Source organism: Mauremys reevesii, linkage group 14 (assembly GCF_016161935.1).
Source record: "Mauremys reevesii isolate NIE-2019 linkage group 14, ASM1616193v1, whole genome shotgun sequence".
In the NCBI taxonomy this organism is placed as follows: Eukaryota; Metazoa; Chordata; order Testudines; family Geoemydidae; genus Mauremys; species Mauremys reevesii.
In genome coordinates, this window is record NC_052636.1 from 10,341,878 (window position 1) to 10,354,658 (window position 12,781).

At 54.8% G+C, this 12,781-nt stretch overlaps 1 non-coding gene across 1 annotated transcript; it reads right to left on the reverse strand.

Annotated features, from left to right (window-relative positions):
• Positions 1-5,553: 5,553 nt before the first annotated feature.
• On the reverse strand, positions 5,554-5,626 carry TRNAV-AAC. The gene has a single exon. It is a non-coding gene; the product is annotated as a tRNA-Val (tRNA).
• Between the last annotated feature and the right edge of the window lie 7,155 nt (positions 5,627-12,781).

Sequence of the window (12,781 nt, forward strand, 5' to 3'; positions counted from 1 at the left end):
TGGGAGTCTGGTCTGTTTTCCTAGCCCCACTGAGGGGGGTTGTTTCCTGTCCCACAAATTAGAGCATTTCCACCTTCCAACCTCATGGGTCTGTTCCTAGAATGGAAGCCGCATATTGAACAAGTCCCAACAGGTTTGCTACACCCTGGCCTCCTCCCATTCTCCCCCCTGGGAATGTTTTGGCTACTCCAACGTCCAAACCAGACTGCCCAAACCTCCCACCTCCGGTGTATTTGCTGTCCCTCCCCTCCAGCAGGAACCCACCAGCAAACCTCCCATAATCCCTTCCTGAGCTGGCTCCACTGCAGCCATTTCCCTTCCCTGTCCCATGGGAGGATGGGATGAGCTGGAGCGAAACACGGACGGCATCCTGCAGCCTGGCAGGGCGAGAAGGGCAGTTGTGGAGGTTTCAGAACAGGCTTTAGTTCATGTCACATCACGATTCCCCCAGGCTCTTTCCTGCAGAGACACAACCTAGGCTCTGCCATGCTGGGAACATGCTCCAGCTCTTTATTGCCGGGGAGATCTGGCCCCTCCTGCCAGGCTAAGCCCACAGGGAGATTTTTCAGCCTCCCCAGTAATAAAGTCTCTGAACAAAATGCTGGAAAGGAGCAGAACCAAAGGGGCTGGGCAGGCTCCATAGGGACACTAGCTCCTCCCTTCCCCTCCTGTGCGGCCATGTCCTGTCTCTGGCAGAGACCGGCCCCCCCGTCTCCCCCCCAGAGGCAGCCGTGTCTGCGGGCTCCCCCAGCCAGCACCCACTAACCACCACCCATGCTGGGGGAGTGACACAGGACAGCAAATTCCACCTACCCAAGGACAAATTGCTGCAGGTAAACGGGCTGGGTTCACATCCCAAAGCTGAGCAGACTTTAAGAATTACGGAGAGAATAGGAAAATAAGAGACTAGAGTCTCAATAATTTTAGGGAAAACAGGGAATCTCCTTGGATTTTCTAGCCACATGTGGGGAGGGGAGAGAGAAGGGGAAGAACCAGAGAGAATTGTTATCAGATTTTGAGACGGAAAGAAATGGCACAAACAGGAAAAGGATGTGAGTGGCTCACCCCCGTGACCATAGGCGTGCACAGCACATTTCATTAGGGTGTGCACCCAGGGAGCCCCGCCCTAGCCCCACCCCATCCACTGCCTCCCACTTCCTGCCCCCTGGCTGCCCCCCTCAGAACCCCAACCCCTGCTCCTTGTCCCCTGACTTACCCTCCTGAGACACCCCTGCACTGTAACTGCCTCCTAGGACCCTACCCCTACCTTTCCCCTAACCATTATCCACACTCCTGTCCCCAGACAGACCCCGGGACTCCACACCCCATCCAACAGCTCCCGCCCCTGACAGGACCCCAGAACTCCCAACCCATCCAACTCCCTCTGCTCCCTGCCTGCTCCAATCCCGCTCCACCTCCCGAACCTCAACCCATCCAACCCTCCTGCTCCTTGTCCCCTGACCACCCACTCCAGAGACCCACCCCACCCCCAATAACCCCCCCAACTATCCAACCCTCCTCCCCACCTCCTGGCAGCTCTGTCTAGTGGCTGCTCCCACCCACACACTCAAAGTTGCAGAGGAGGTTCCCTCTCCTCCGGGGGGAAGGTTGCCTAGTGGTTAAAGCACAGGACTCAGGCTCAGGTGTTCTGGGTTTGAGTCTCTGCTCTGCCACAGACTCCTGCTTAGCCTTGGGAAAGTCACTTGACCTCCTTGTGCCCTAGATCCCGCCTGCCCAATGGGGCCAACACTGACCCTGCCTCCTGGGCTAAATCCATCCATGGCTGGGTGATGGGGGGGTGGGGGAAATGGAGATACCAACATGGGGAGATTGGGGCTGAATTTCTCCACAGCCGGAGAGTGGGAGCCAGCTCCACAGGGGGGATGGGGCGAGAGGGGCTCAGGCCAGCTCCACACAGAGGGGAGTCAGGGCTTCAGCCCTGCAACTTCTGCCACTAAGGTGGCTGGAGCTACCGAGCCGGGGACTTCAGCCCCACATCTTCTGCCAGGGTCCGGGGTTCTCCTGCCTGCCCCAGGGGGGCTCCTCTCCCCCTCCTCCCCGCAGTGCAGCTCCTGCTGGGGCCCGGGGCTTCTTCCCCACCCCACCTACCAACCCCGCGGGGCTTCTCCTCCCAGCTCCCCGCCGGTACCTGGAGCTTCTCCTCCCCCAACCTGCCCCCGCCCAGCACAGCTGGGCTCCCAGGCACCCGCCGCTGCTGTGGCCGGGCCGAGCCTGGCGGGCAGGGAGCAGCGATTCACGCGGGGCCCTGGCAGAGCCCCAGCCCGGCGGGCGGGGCAGCCCCAGGGGAGCGGGGCTCTGCTGTTGCTGGCCCCGCCCCACCGACCCCTGGGGCTGTTTTGGGGCTCACCCAGCCCCAGGAGCGGGGGAGCAGCGGAGCGGAGCCTGCCCAGCAAACAGCTGATCGCAGCTGCGCCAGGCCGCCCGGGAAAGCTCCGCGGAGGAGGCGCCACAAGCTGCCGGCAGCGGGTCATTCCCGGGGGGGCCGAGCACCCGCCTGCAGCCGCCGCAGCCTCCCCCCCCCCCGGAGCCCCCACGGGAGGGGGGGAGCAGCCTCCCCAGCCGGGGCTCAGGGCATTGGGGTGCCGGGGCTCCCCCCCTGCGCACGCCTGGGCCCGGGACACTCACACACACACTCTGCCCCGGGGCTCCCCTGGTGCCCAGAGACCGATCAACCCCCCGCCTGCCCCCCCGCCCTTCCCCGCCTGCAGCTCCGGCCTCTCCCCTCCCGCCCCGCCAGCCGCACCCAGGGGAGCCCCAGGCCCCAGGCTCTGTCCCCACCTGGAGCCCAGCGGGGCCGGGGGCAGCTCCTGCTGCAGCTGAGAACAGCGGCTCCGCTCCGGCCCGGGCGGCTCCAGCGCTGCCGGCAGCACGTGGCCACCAGGGAGCAGCTGCTGAGCCCGGGCTCCTGCGTCCAGGGGCGGCTCTAGACCCCAGCGCGCCAAGCAGGCGCTTGGGGCGGCCGTTTCCCGGGGGGGCGGCATTTGGCTCCGGTGGAGCTCCCGCCGGCATGCCTGCGGCAGGTCCACCGGAGCCCGGGACAAGCAGGCATGCCGGCAGGAGCTCAACCGGAGCCGCGGGAAGAGGGGACCCGCCGCGGGACCGGGGAAGGGCGGCGTAGCGCTCCGCGCTGCTTGGGGCAGCCCGATTTCTAGAGCCGCCCCTGCCTGCGTCACAATGTGCCAGAGCCCCGCCCCCAGGAGCTGCCCCGCCCCCGGGCTGTGCCAGAGCCCCGCCCCCAGGAGCTGCCCCACCCCCGGCCTGTGCCAGAGCTCCGCCCCCAGGAGCTGCCCCGCCCCCGGCCTGTGCCAGAGCCCCGCCCCAGGAGCTGCCCCGCCCCGGGCTGTGCCAGAGCCCCGCCCCCAGGAGCTGCCCGCCCCGGGCTGTGCCAGAGCCCGCCCCAGGAGCTGCCCCCGGGCAGTGCCAGAGCCCGCCCCAGGAGCTGCCCCACCCCGGGCTGTGCCAGAGCCCCGCCCCAGGAGCTGCCCCACCCCGGGCTGTGCCAGAGCCCCGCCCCAGGAGCTGCCCCACCCCGGGCTGAGCCAGAGCCCCGCCCCAGGAGCTGCCCCGGCCCCGCTGTGCCAGAGCCCCGCCCCGAGGAGCTACCCCCTTGGGCTGTGCCAGAGCCCCGCCCCCAGGAGCTGCCCCGCCCCCAGGCTGTGCCAGAGCCCCGCCCCCAGGAGCTGCCCCCCCCCGCGGGATTTGTTCTCCTGCCTCCTACTTCCCAGCACCCACCGCTCCCAGCTGCTCCCTTCCTGTGTCTGCAAACACCCCCGCCCCCGCACCCGGGGCGGGCTGCAGCGCTCGCTGGGGCTGTCTCCAGTGGCTGAAATTGCCTCCATCTCTAATCACCTGGGGCGGGGGTAGAGGGAACGAAGGGAGGAGATGGGCCCAGGGTGTGAAAGCAGAATTAGGGGGCAGGGAAAGAAGGACTGTTTGGAAAGGTGCAAAGGAAACCCTGTCACCGCTCCTGGGTGATCCAGATGGAGTCAGAAGAAGTTGGGCAGCAGAGGCTCAGATAAATTGAGGGGAACCCCCTGGGTGTCCCAGTGTTGGCCAGGGATTGTACAGCACCTAGCGCAATATGGGGTCCCGATCTCAATCATGGTCTGTGCAGCACCTGGGAGCCCTAATGTCTGTTTCCTGATCACAGGCACTGGGGATGGAGTGAGGGAAACCTCAGCACCTGAAGGGTTAATGCAGCCCTGTGTGCAGCCCCTGCTAGGGTGACCAGACAGCAAATGTGAACAATCGGGACAGGGAGTGGGGGTAATAGGAGCCTATATAAGAAAAAGGCCCAAATATCGGGACATCTGGTCACGCTAGTCCCTGCTGCGTTCACGAGGGGTTGGCTTAGAGAGTTGTAGTAATAACAGCAGCAAAGAGTCCTGTGGCACCTTATAGACTAACAGACGTATTGGAGCAGGAGCTTTCGTGGGTGAATCCCCACTTCGTCAGATGCACCAATAGTCCCATATGGGCTAGTGGTCAGGATTCCTGGTTTTCATCCATGGGGCCTGGGTTCAACTTCTGGTGTGGGAACAGTGCAGAGCTTTTGCCCAGGGTGGAGACAGGAAATGAAAGGAACAGGAAGGGATCCTGCCAGCAGGGGAGTTAGACAGTGTGGGAGGATCCCAGAAGTGGGGTGGGGGCAGAGGTCTGAGGGAGACCAGGGAAGGATCCCAGCAGTGTGGGAAGTTGAGAGCACAGGCCTGGCCTGGGGACCTGGAAGAGTGAATGTGTCCCTCTAAACCCATCAACTGCAGACTAGGCAGGACTGGAAGAATTACATATTTGTTGGTAAATGTCAATTTCTGTGTAAACGCACAACCCAATGGCAAAATATTTCCATCGATAATCATCAAAATTGGCAGATGGGCAAAGTAAGAAACATGCTGCTTGAGAACTTACCCTGTTGTAGGAGCAGCAGTGATCTGTGTGCTGCATATAACCTGTATGCCCAAAAGGTCGGTTACACTCCCCCCCCCGCCCCGCCCCATCTCCTCTCCCTCTCTGAATGCCTGTGAAGTGGCTTTCCCCCTCCCCTCCCCTCCCTCCTGCAATGCTTGTGGGATGAAGGGGCTGGTTGAACAGCTGGAAGATCAGAAGAGCTCCTAGATAGACAAGGTGTCTGGGGCTCTCATTAGGCAGCATTGTGAAAGCACAGCTGAGCACAGGGCCCCTTCCCCTTTTAAGGACCTGAACCTCATGGCCTGCGACTAGAGATGACTTGGCTGCATCTGGTGGGTCACACTCCACCTCAGCCAGTGTCCATGCAGGGTCCCTGCTCTGGGTGTGTGAGCGCTGCCTAATGAGAGTCCCAGACACCTTGTCTACCTGGAAGCTCTTCTGATCTTCAACCAGCCCATTCATCCCCCAAGCATTGCAGGAGAGAGCGGGAGGAGGAGGGGAAAGCCACTTCACAGGCATTCAGAGAGGGAAAGGAAGTATAACAGACATTTTGAGCATAGAAATCACTGCTGTTCCTACAACAGCAGGGACAGGCCACTAGGAGCTGAGAAAAGGAAGCCATGCTGTTTCTGCCTGGCTTTGAACCAGGGACCTTTTGCGTGTTAGGCAAACGTGATAACCACTACACTACAGAAACTCTGTGCCCTTCCCTTCATAAGAACATAAGAATGGCCATAGTGGGTCAGACCAAAGGTCCATCCAACCCCATATCCTATCTGCCAACAATGGCCAATGCCAGGTGCCCAAGAGGGAGTGAACCTAACCGGAAATGATCAAGTGATCTCTCTCCTGCCATCCATCTGCACTCTCTGACAAACAGAGGCTAGGGACACCATTCCTTACCCATCCTGGCTAATATCTATTAATGGACTTAACCTCCATTAATTTATCTGCAAAAAGAACAAAGAGAACATGTGGCACCTTAGAGACTAACAAATGTATTTGAGCATAAGCTTTTGTGGGCTAAAACTCACTTCATCGGATGCATGCAGTTAAAAATTCAGTAGGAAGATATATATATACACAGAGAACGTGAAAAAATGGGTGTTGCCATACACACTATAACGAGTGAACAGTTAACGTGAGCTGTTATCAGCAGGAGAAAAAAACCTGATTTTGGGAGGGGAACAGGAGAAAGGACAAAGGAAGGAAGACACGAAGAGAAAGAGGATCAGACAGTGGATGGAGCAAGAGGTGAAACAAAAAGGACAAACCCTTATGTCCCCAGTGATTCTAAGAGACAAAATCACAGGTGCAGAATAAAATTCTGCCTCCTTAAGCTCGTGTTTTCCATGCCTAGAATTCAACTGTCACCAGATGGATCAGACTGAACAGGTTTCAAACCTCCAGGAGGCTCTTACCTTCTAAACAGGGATGGCTGTTTTCTAGTAAAATCACTCAAAGGGAAGGAGAAAACTCGAAAGAGGTTCCTCCTGGCGCTCACGTCCATGAACCCGAATACTCTCTCAGTCCTCAAAGAGAGACCTGGAGAAGGAGACTTGCTGAAGCAAAGCCACAGGGGTCTCTGAGGTTTCCCTGGCCCCTCGTCCCTGTCCTGCCTGGCTGATGTCAGCATCTCTCTGTGAGGTCACCACCTCCCCACCACCTTGGACCAATAGGCTGAGGTCCTGCAAAGGCCTTTGTGATGTCACTGCTGCACCCCTCCCTTGCTGGGCTAATGTCCTGCCCTGGCCAGGCACTTTGGAGGTTTGAGCTACTCCTGTGGATCACCCCACTCAAGGAGCGTTCGTTCTAGGCAGCAAGCCGGCTAGACAGGGAAACATCAGACGCTGCTCCCAATGCTACGCTCAGTTTTTCAGAAATTAGTCGACTTTATGGCCAGAAGAGACCATTAGAGCATCTAATCTGACCCCTACATATCACAGGCCTCCTGTACGACACAAGAGCTACTTTGGGGCAAATACATTCCAGAAAGGCATTTAGTCTAGATGAAATGTCATCAAGAGATGGAGAATCCACCATTTTCCTTGGTAGCTTGTTCCTGTGGTGAATCATCCTCGCTGTTGAATATTTGTGCCTTTGTTGTAATATGAATTTGTCTCTTTTCATCTTCCAGCCATTGGGTCTTGTTATACCTTTCTCTGCTTGATTCAAGAGCCCTTTAATTCCCAAATCTTTTCTCTCCCTGAAGCACTTCAACACTTCAATGAAGTCACCTTTCAATCTTCTTTTGATCAGCTAATCAGGTTGAGCTCTTTCAATAGCTCACTAGAAGGCAGTTTTCTCCCGCCCTCAGAACCTTTGGTGGCTCTTTGCTGTTCCAGCTCCAATTTCACAACATCTTTTTCAAACGAGGACACCAAAACTGGAGGCAGTATTCCAGTATCAGTCTCACTGATGCCGTGTCACCTCCTGTGACGTTATTGACATAATCTGTATCTGTATAGATCACCGTTGCGACAACTGTTCTATATGTGTAGCCAGTATTGTAGAAAGGTTGTCGTGTAAGGGGTCTATGGAGAGGTTCTGATTGGTTGATTATAATGATGCTATCTCTAGATGTGTTTCATTTTTGTAGTTGAAGTTATGAATATTGGCTTTCTGCCGGCTCACCCGCCCCCTCGCCACTGCCCACCCACTCGCCTCCTCAGCCCCCCTCCCTCACCTGCTATTGTGTCATACAGGAGGCCTGTGCAGGGGGTCAGATTAGATGCTCTAATGGTCTCTTCTGGCCGTAAAGTCGACTAATTTCTGAAAAACCGAGTGTAGCATTGGGAGCAGCGTCTGCTGTTTCCCTGTCTAGCCGGCTTGCTGCCTAGAACAAACGCTCCTTGAGTGGGGTGATCCACAGGGAGTAGCTCAAACCTCCAAAGTGCCTGGCCTGGGGCAGGACATTAGGCCAGCAAGGGAGGGGTGTGGCAGTGACATCACAAAGGTTTTTTGCAGGACCACAAACTATTGGTGGGGAGGTGGTGACCTCACAGAGAGATGCTGACATCAGCCAGGCAGGACAGGGGCGAGGGGCCAGGGAAACCTCAGAGACCCCTGGGGCTTTGCTCCAGCAAGTCTCCTTCTCCAGGTCTCTCTTTGAGGACTGAGGGAGTATTCGGGCTCACGGACGTGAGCGCCAGGAGGAACCTCTTTTGAGTTTTCTCTTTCCCTTTTAGTGATTTTACTAGAAAACAGCCGTCCCTGTTTAGAAGGTAAGAGCCTCCTTGAGGTTTGAAACCTGTTCAGTCTGATCCATCTGGTGACAGTTGAATTCTAGGCATGGAAAACACGAGCTTAAGGAGGCAGAATTTTATTCTGAATTTTATTTGATCCCCACCAGTGACCTGGGCCATCCTTTGGGCTCTCTGGTGAGAACCCTCAGCCTCCCGTCCTCAGTCTCTACCCCTGATTGGCTGAGCAGGGGGTTATTGACAGGGAGGAGACTCAGGTCCTTGTTCTCTTTCAAGACCAAGGAAATAAGTCAGAACCAGTTCTATGTTTGACGAATTTTGCTGCTTCTCTGCATTAATGGTCTCTGAGCAGTTCATGATTCTCTCTAACATGATTCTCCTCAAATACTTGCTGAATAATTACTGTCACTGTTGTTGGTCTGGAGCTCATCTGAGAGCACTTTATTCAGGTCATTCAGTGTCTGAAATTCAAGATCCGATGGTGAGTTTGAAAATCAGGGCTCTTGGGTCCTATTCCCAACTCTGCCACTGACTGGCTGTGTGACCTCAGACAAGTCAATTCTCCTTTCTCAGCCTTAGCTTCTCCCTCTTTCAAGTAGGGATAATAATGATCTGCTCCTACCTACCTCATGGTGGGTGGAGGCAGGGCCGGCTCTAGGTTTTTTGCCGTCCCAAGCAAAAGAAATTTTGGCTGCACCCACCCAAGCCCTGGGCTCCCCACTGCACCTCCCTGGCACCCCAGCCCTGGGCTCTGCCCCCTCCACCCACACCCCCTGCCATCCCAGCCTTGGGCTCTCCACTCCCAACCTGCACCCCCTGCCAACCCAGCCCTGGGCTCTCCCCCCCACATACCCCATGCTGCCCCAGCTCTTGGCTCCGCCCTTTCCCCCCCACTGCTCCCCCACCGACACCCCCCACCACTACCCCAGCCCTGGGCTCTGCCCCCTCCACCTGCACCCCCTGCCACCCCAGGAGGTGTGGGGGGGGAAATTCCAGATCTTTCCACCTTATTCGAAATTCCTACTAAGGCACCACTTCGGGGGAATGTGCTCAGTGGGGGGAGCGGCAGCCCCCCCTGCTCCCCCCTAGCTACGCTCCTGCTTGTGGGGGCCCCTGCAAGACCCAGGGCCTGGGGCAAATTGCCCCACTTGCCCCCACCTCTGGACGGCCCTGTTAGCAGCTCCTCTGGGAGCACAGGGGAGGAATGACTCCCCCTTCTCTAGCTTCTCCCCGTGGGGCTCTGGGGAGCAGGGAGGGTTGTGTGATAAATTCCATCCAACTCCCCCTTTGATCCAAGCCGAGGGGCGTCTCAGCCTCCACGATCCCCTTGGCAGGGCCAAACAAGGGATGTTTTCCACTGCCTAGGAGACCCAGCCAGGGACTCAAGGCCGCCCCAGACTTTCCCTTTCTCCCTTCTGGGAAATCAAGTTCAAAAGTTTTACAAGGAGCTAAAGAAGCCTCAACCTTGCAACTGAATTAATGTCAATTTCTCACTGCCTGTCACAAACAAATGTCATTTCAATCCCACATGAGTCTACTTCAGTCATTCCTCAGCCCCATTCCTTCACCCTCCTGCCTTAGCTTAGGGCATTGCGCCACCCTGTGGGCATTTCATGTCCCTCCTCCATTTCACACAGAGACACAATTTCCTTTGCATGGATCCATGAACAGCAAAACCTCCCTGTGTCTCTTGTCTGAGCCAGGGCATTCGATTCCATTGAAACCTTCTCTCCTGCAATGGTAACGGTCAAACAGAGGGGACGTGGCCACCTTCAGCCCTGGCAGTGAGATATTCACTCTCCTCTTTCTTCATGATGATGTTGTTATTCCATAAAACATGAACCATGGAATAAAAAGCTGAGTTGGAAAAGAGAAGACTAAGGTTGGAAAAGAGAAGAATAAGGGGTTATGATAGAGGTATATAAAATCATGAGTGATGTTGAGAAAGTGGAAAAGGGAAAGTTATTTACTTATTCCCATAATACAAGAACTAGGGGTCACCAAATGAAATTAATAGGCAGCAGGTTTAAAACAAATAAAAGGAAGTTCTTCTTCACGCAGCGCACAGTCAACTTGTGGAACTCCTTACCTGAGGAGGTTGTGAAGGCTAGGACTATAACAATGTTTAAAAGGACTGGGTAAATTCATGGTGGCTAAGTCCATAAATGGCTATTAGCCAGGATGGGTAAGAATGGTGTCCCTAGCCTCTGTTTGTCAGAGGATGGAGATGGATGGCAGGAGAGAGATCACTTGATCGTTGCCCGTTAGGTTCACTCCCTCTGGGGCACTTGGCATTGGCCACTGTCGGTAGACAGATACTGGGCTCGATGGACCTTTGGTCTGACCCAGTACGACCTTTCTTATGTTCTTATGTTCTTATGAGTTTACTCCAGGGTGAGGAAAGAAAGGAGCCACCAACTCCCCAAAAAATCTCAGTGCCCCAGAGAAAAGCTTCCCCTGTTATTAGAACTAATGATGTCCTGGAGATATGTTGGGAAAAGGGACTGTCTGAATTGCCAAGGCAGGAAACGAACAATCTATAGCAACATCATTAACCACAGACACACTCTAGCCATGCTCCAGCCAGTGGGGAAATGAGCAGGAATTCATAACGTCAACTATAAAAATGATACACATCTAGAAATAGCATAATTATAATGAGCCAATCAGAACCTCTCCATAGACCCCTTACGCTACAATCTTTCTACAGTATTGGCTACAAATAGAACAGCGGTCGCAACGGTGATCTATACGGTTACAGATTATGTCAATAATGTCACAGGAGGTGACACGGCATCAGTGAGACTGATACTGGAATAGCCTCCAGTTTTGGTGTCCTCCTTTGAAAAGATGTGAAATTGGAGCTGGGGCAGCAAAGAGCCACCAAATGTTCTGAGGATGGAGAAAACTGCCTTCTAGTGAGCTATTGAAAGAGCTCAACCTGTTTAGCTGATCAAAAGAAGATTGAAAGGTGACTTCATTAAAGTGTTGAAGTGCCTTAATGGAGAGAAAAGATTGGGTATTAAAGGGCTCTTGAATCGAGCAGAGAAAGGCCTATCAACACCCAATGGCTGGAAGGTGAAAAGAGACAAATTCATATTACAACTAAGGCACAAATATTCAACAGCGAGGATGATTCACCACAGGAACCAAGGAAAAGCTACCAAGGAAAGCGGTGGATTCTCCATCTCCTGATGTCATTTCATGAAGACTAGATGCCTTTCTGGAATGTGTTTGCCCCAAAAGTAGCTCTTGTGTCATACAGGAAGCCTGTGATATGCAGGGGGTCAGATTAGATGCTCTAATGGTCTCTTCTGGCCATAAAGTTGACTAATTTCTGAAAAACTGAGTGTTTTGGGAGCAGCGTCTGATGTTTCCCTGCCTAGCCGGCTTGCTGCCTATAACGAACGCTCCTTGAGTGGGGTGATCCACAGGGAGTAGCTCAAACCTGCAAAGTGCCTGGCCAGGGGCAGGACATTGGCACAGCAAGGGAGGTGTGGCAGTGACATCACAAAGGCCTTTTGCAGGACCTCAGCCTATTGGTCCAAGGTGGTGGGGAGGTGGTGACCTCACAGAGAGATGCTGACATCAGCCAGGCAGGACAGGGGCGAGGGGCCAGGGAAACCTCAGAGACCCCTGTGGCTTTGCTTCAGCAAGTCTCCTTCTCCAGGTCTCTCTTTGAGGACTGGGAGAGTATTCGGGTTCACGGACGTGAGCGCCAGGAGGAACCTCTTCCGAGTTTTCTCCTTCCCTTTTAGTGATTTTACTAGAAAACAGCCGTCCCTGTTTAGAAAGTAAGAGCCTCCTCGAGGTCTGAAACCTGTTCAGTCTGATCCATCTGGTGACAGGTCACTTCCCTTCTCTATACCTCAGGCTCCTCCCCATCTGTCCAATGGGAACAGGGACAGTTCTCGAACTCTGGGCAGTCCTGAGCCTGAGTGAGATAAGGGGCGATAAAGCCATCTGTGAAGGAGAAAGGAGAGTTTCACGGTGTTTAGCACCAAGGAATTCTAAAGTTTGCTAAAATGTCTAGTCTGGAAACAAGAAATGGTTGGGGCCAAACTTTTTAACCACTGCCTTTCTTAAAGCCGATTCAGGGATGTTTAGGTACCTGGGGTTCTTTGTCAGCAGGAGAGAAAAGGTTCCTGCCTCCATTTTTGTGGCCTTAACAAACCAGGTGTTGTGCCCCAGTTCTCGTCTGAGATCCCTGAAAAGAACATCTTCCCATCCATGAACAAGACAGGACCTATCTTTCAAAGGGTAACAAAGAGACCGCTGGGACTTACAGACTAGCCAGCCTCACTTCCATAGCTGGAGAGATACTGCAATACATTCTTAAACACTCAGTTTGTCAGCAGCACCTACAGGATAATTTGGTTCTTAGGACGAGTGAGCATGGATTTGTCAAGAACAAATCATCCCAAACCCAGCCTCTTTCCTTCTTTGGCAGGGTTCTGGGCCTAGTGGGTGGGTAAACAGTATGAATGATGATTTGGAAAATGGAGTGGAGAGTATCGTTCTAAAATTTGCAACTGACACCAAGCACTTTGCAGCACAGGACTGGAATTCAAAACGCCTTTAACAAATTGGAGACTTGGTCTTCTTGAGCCAAACCCCATGGCTGGGCCTCTCTCTAGACTGGGCTGAAG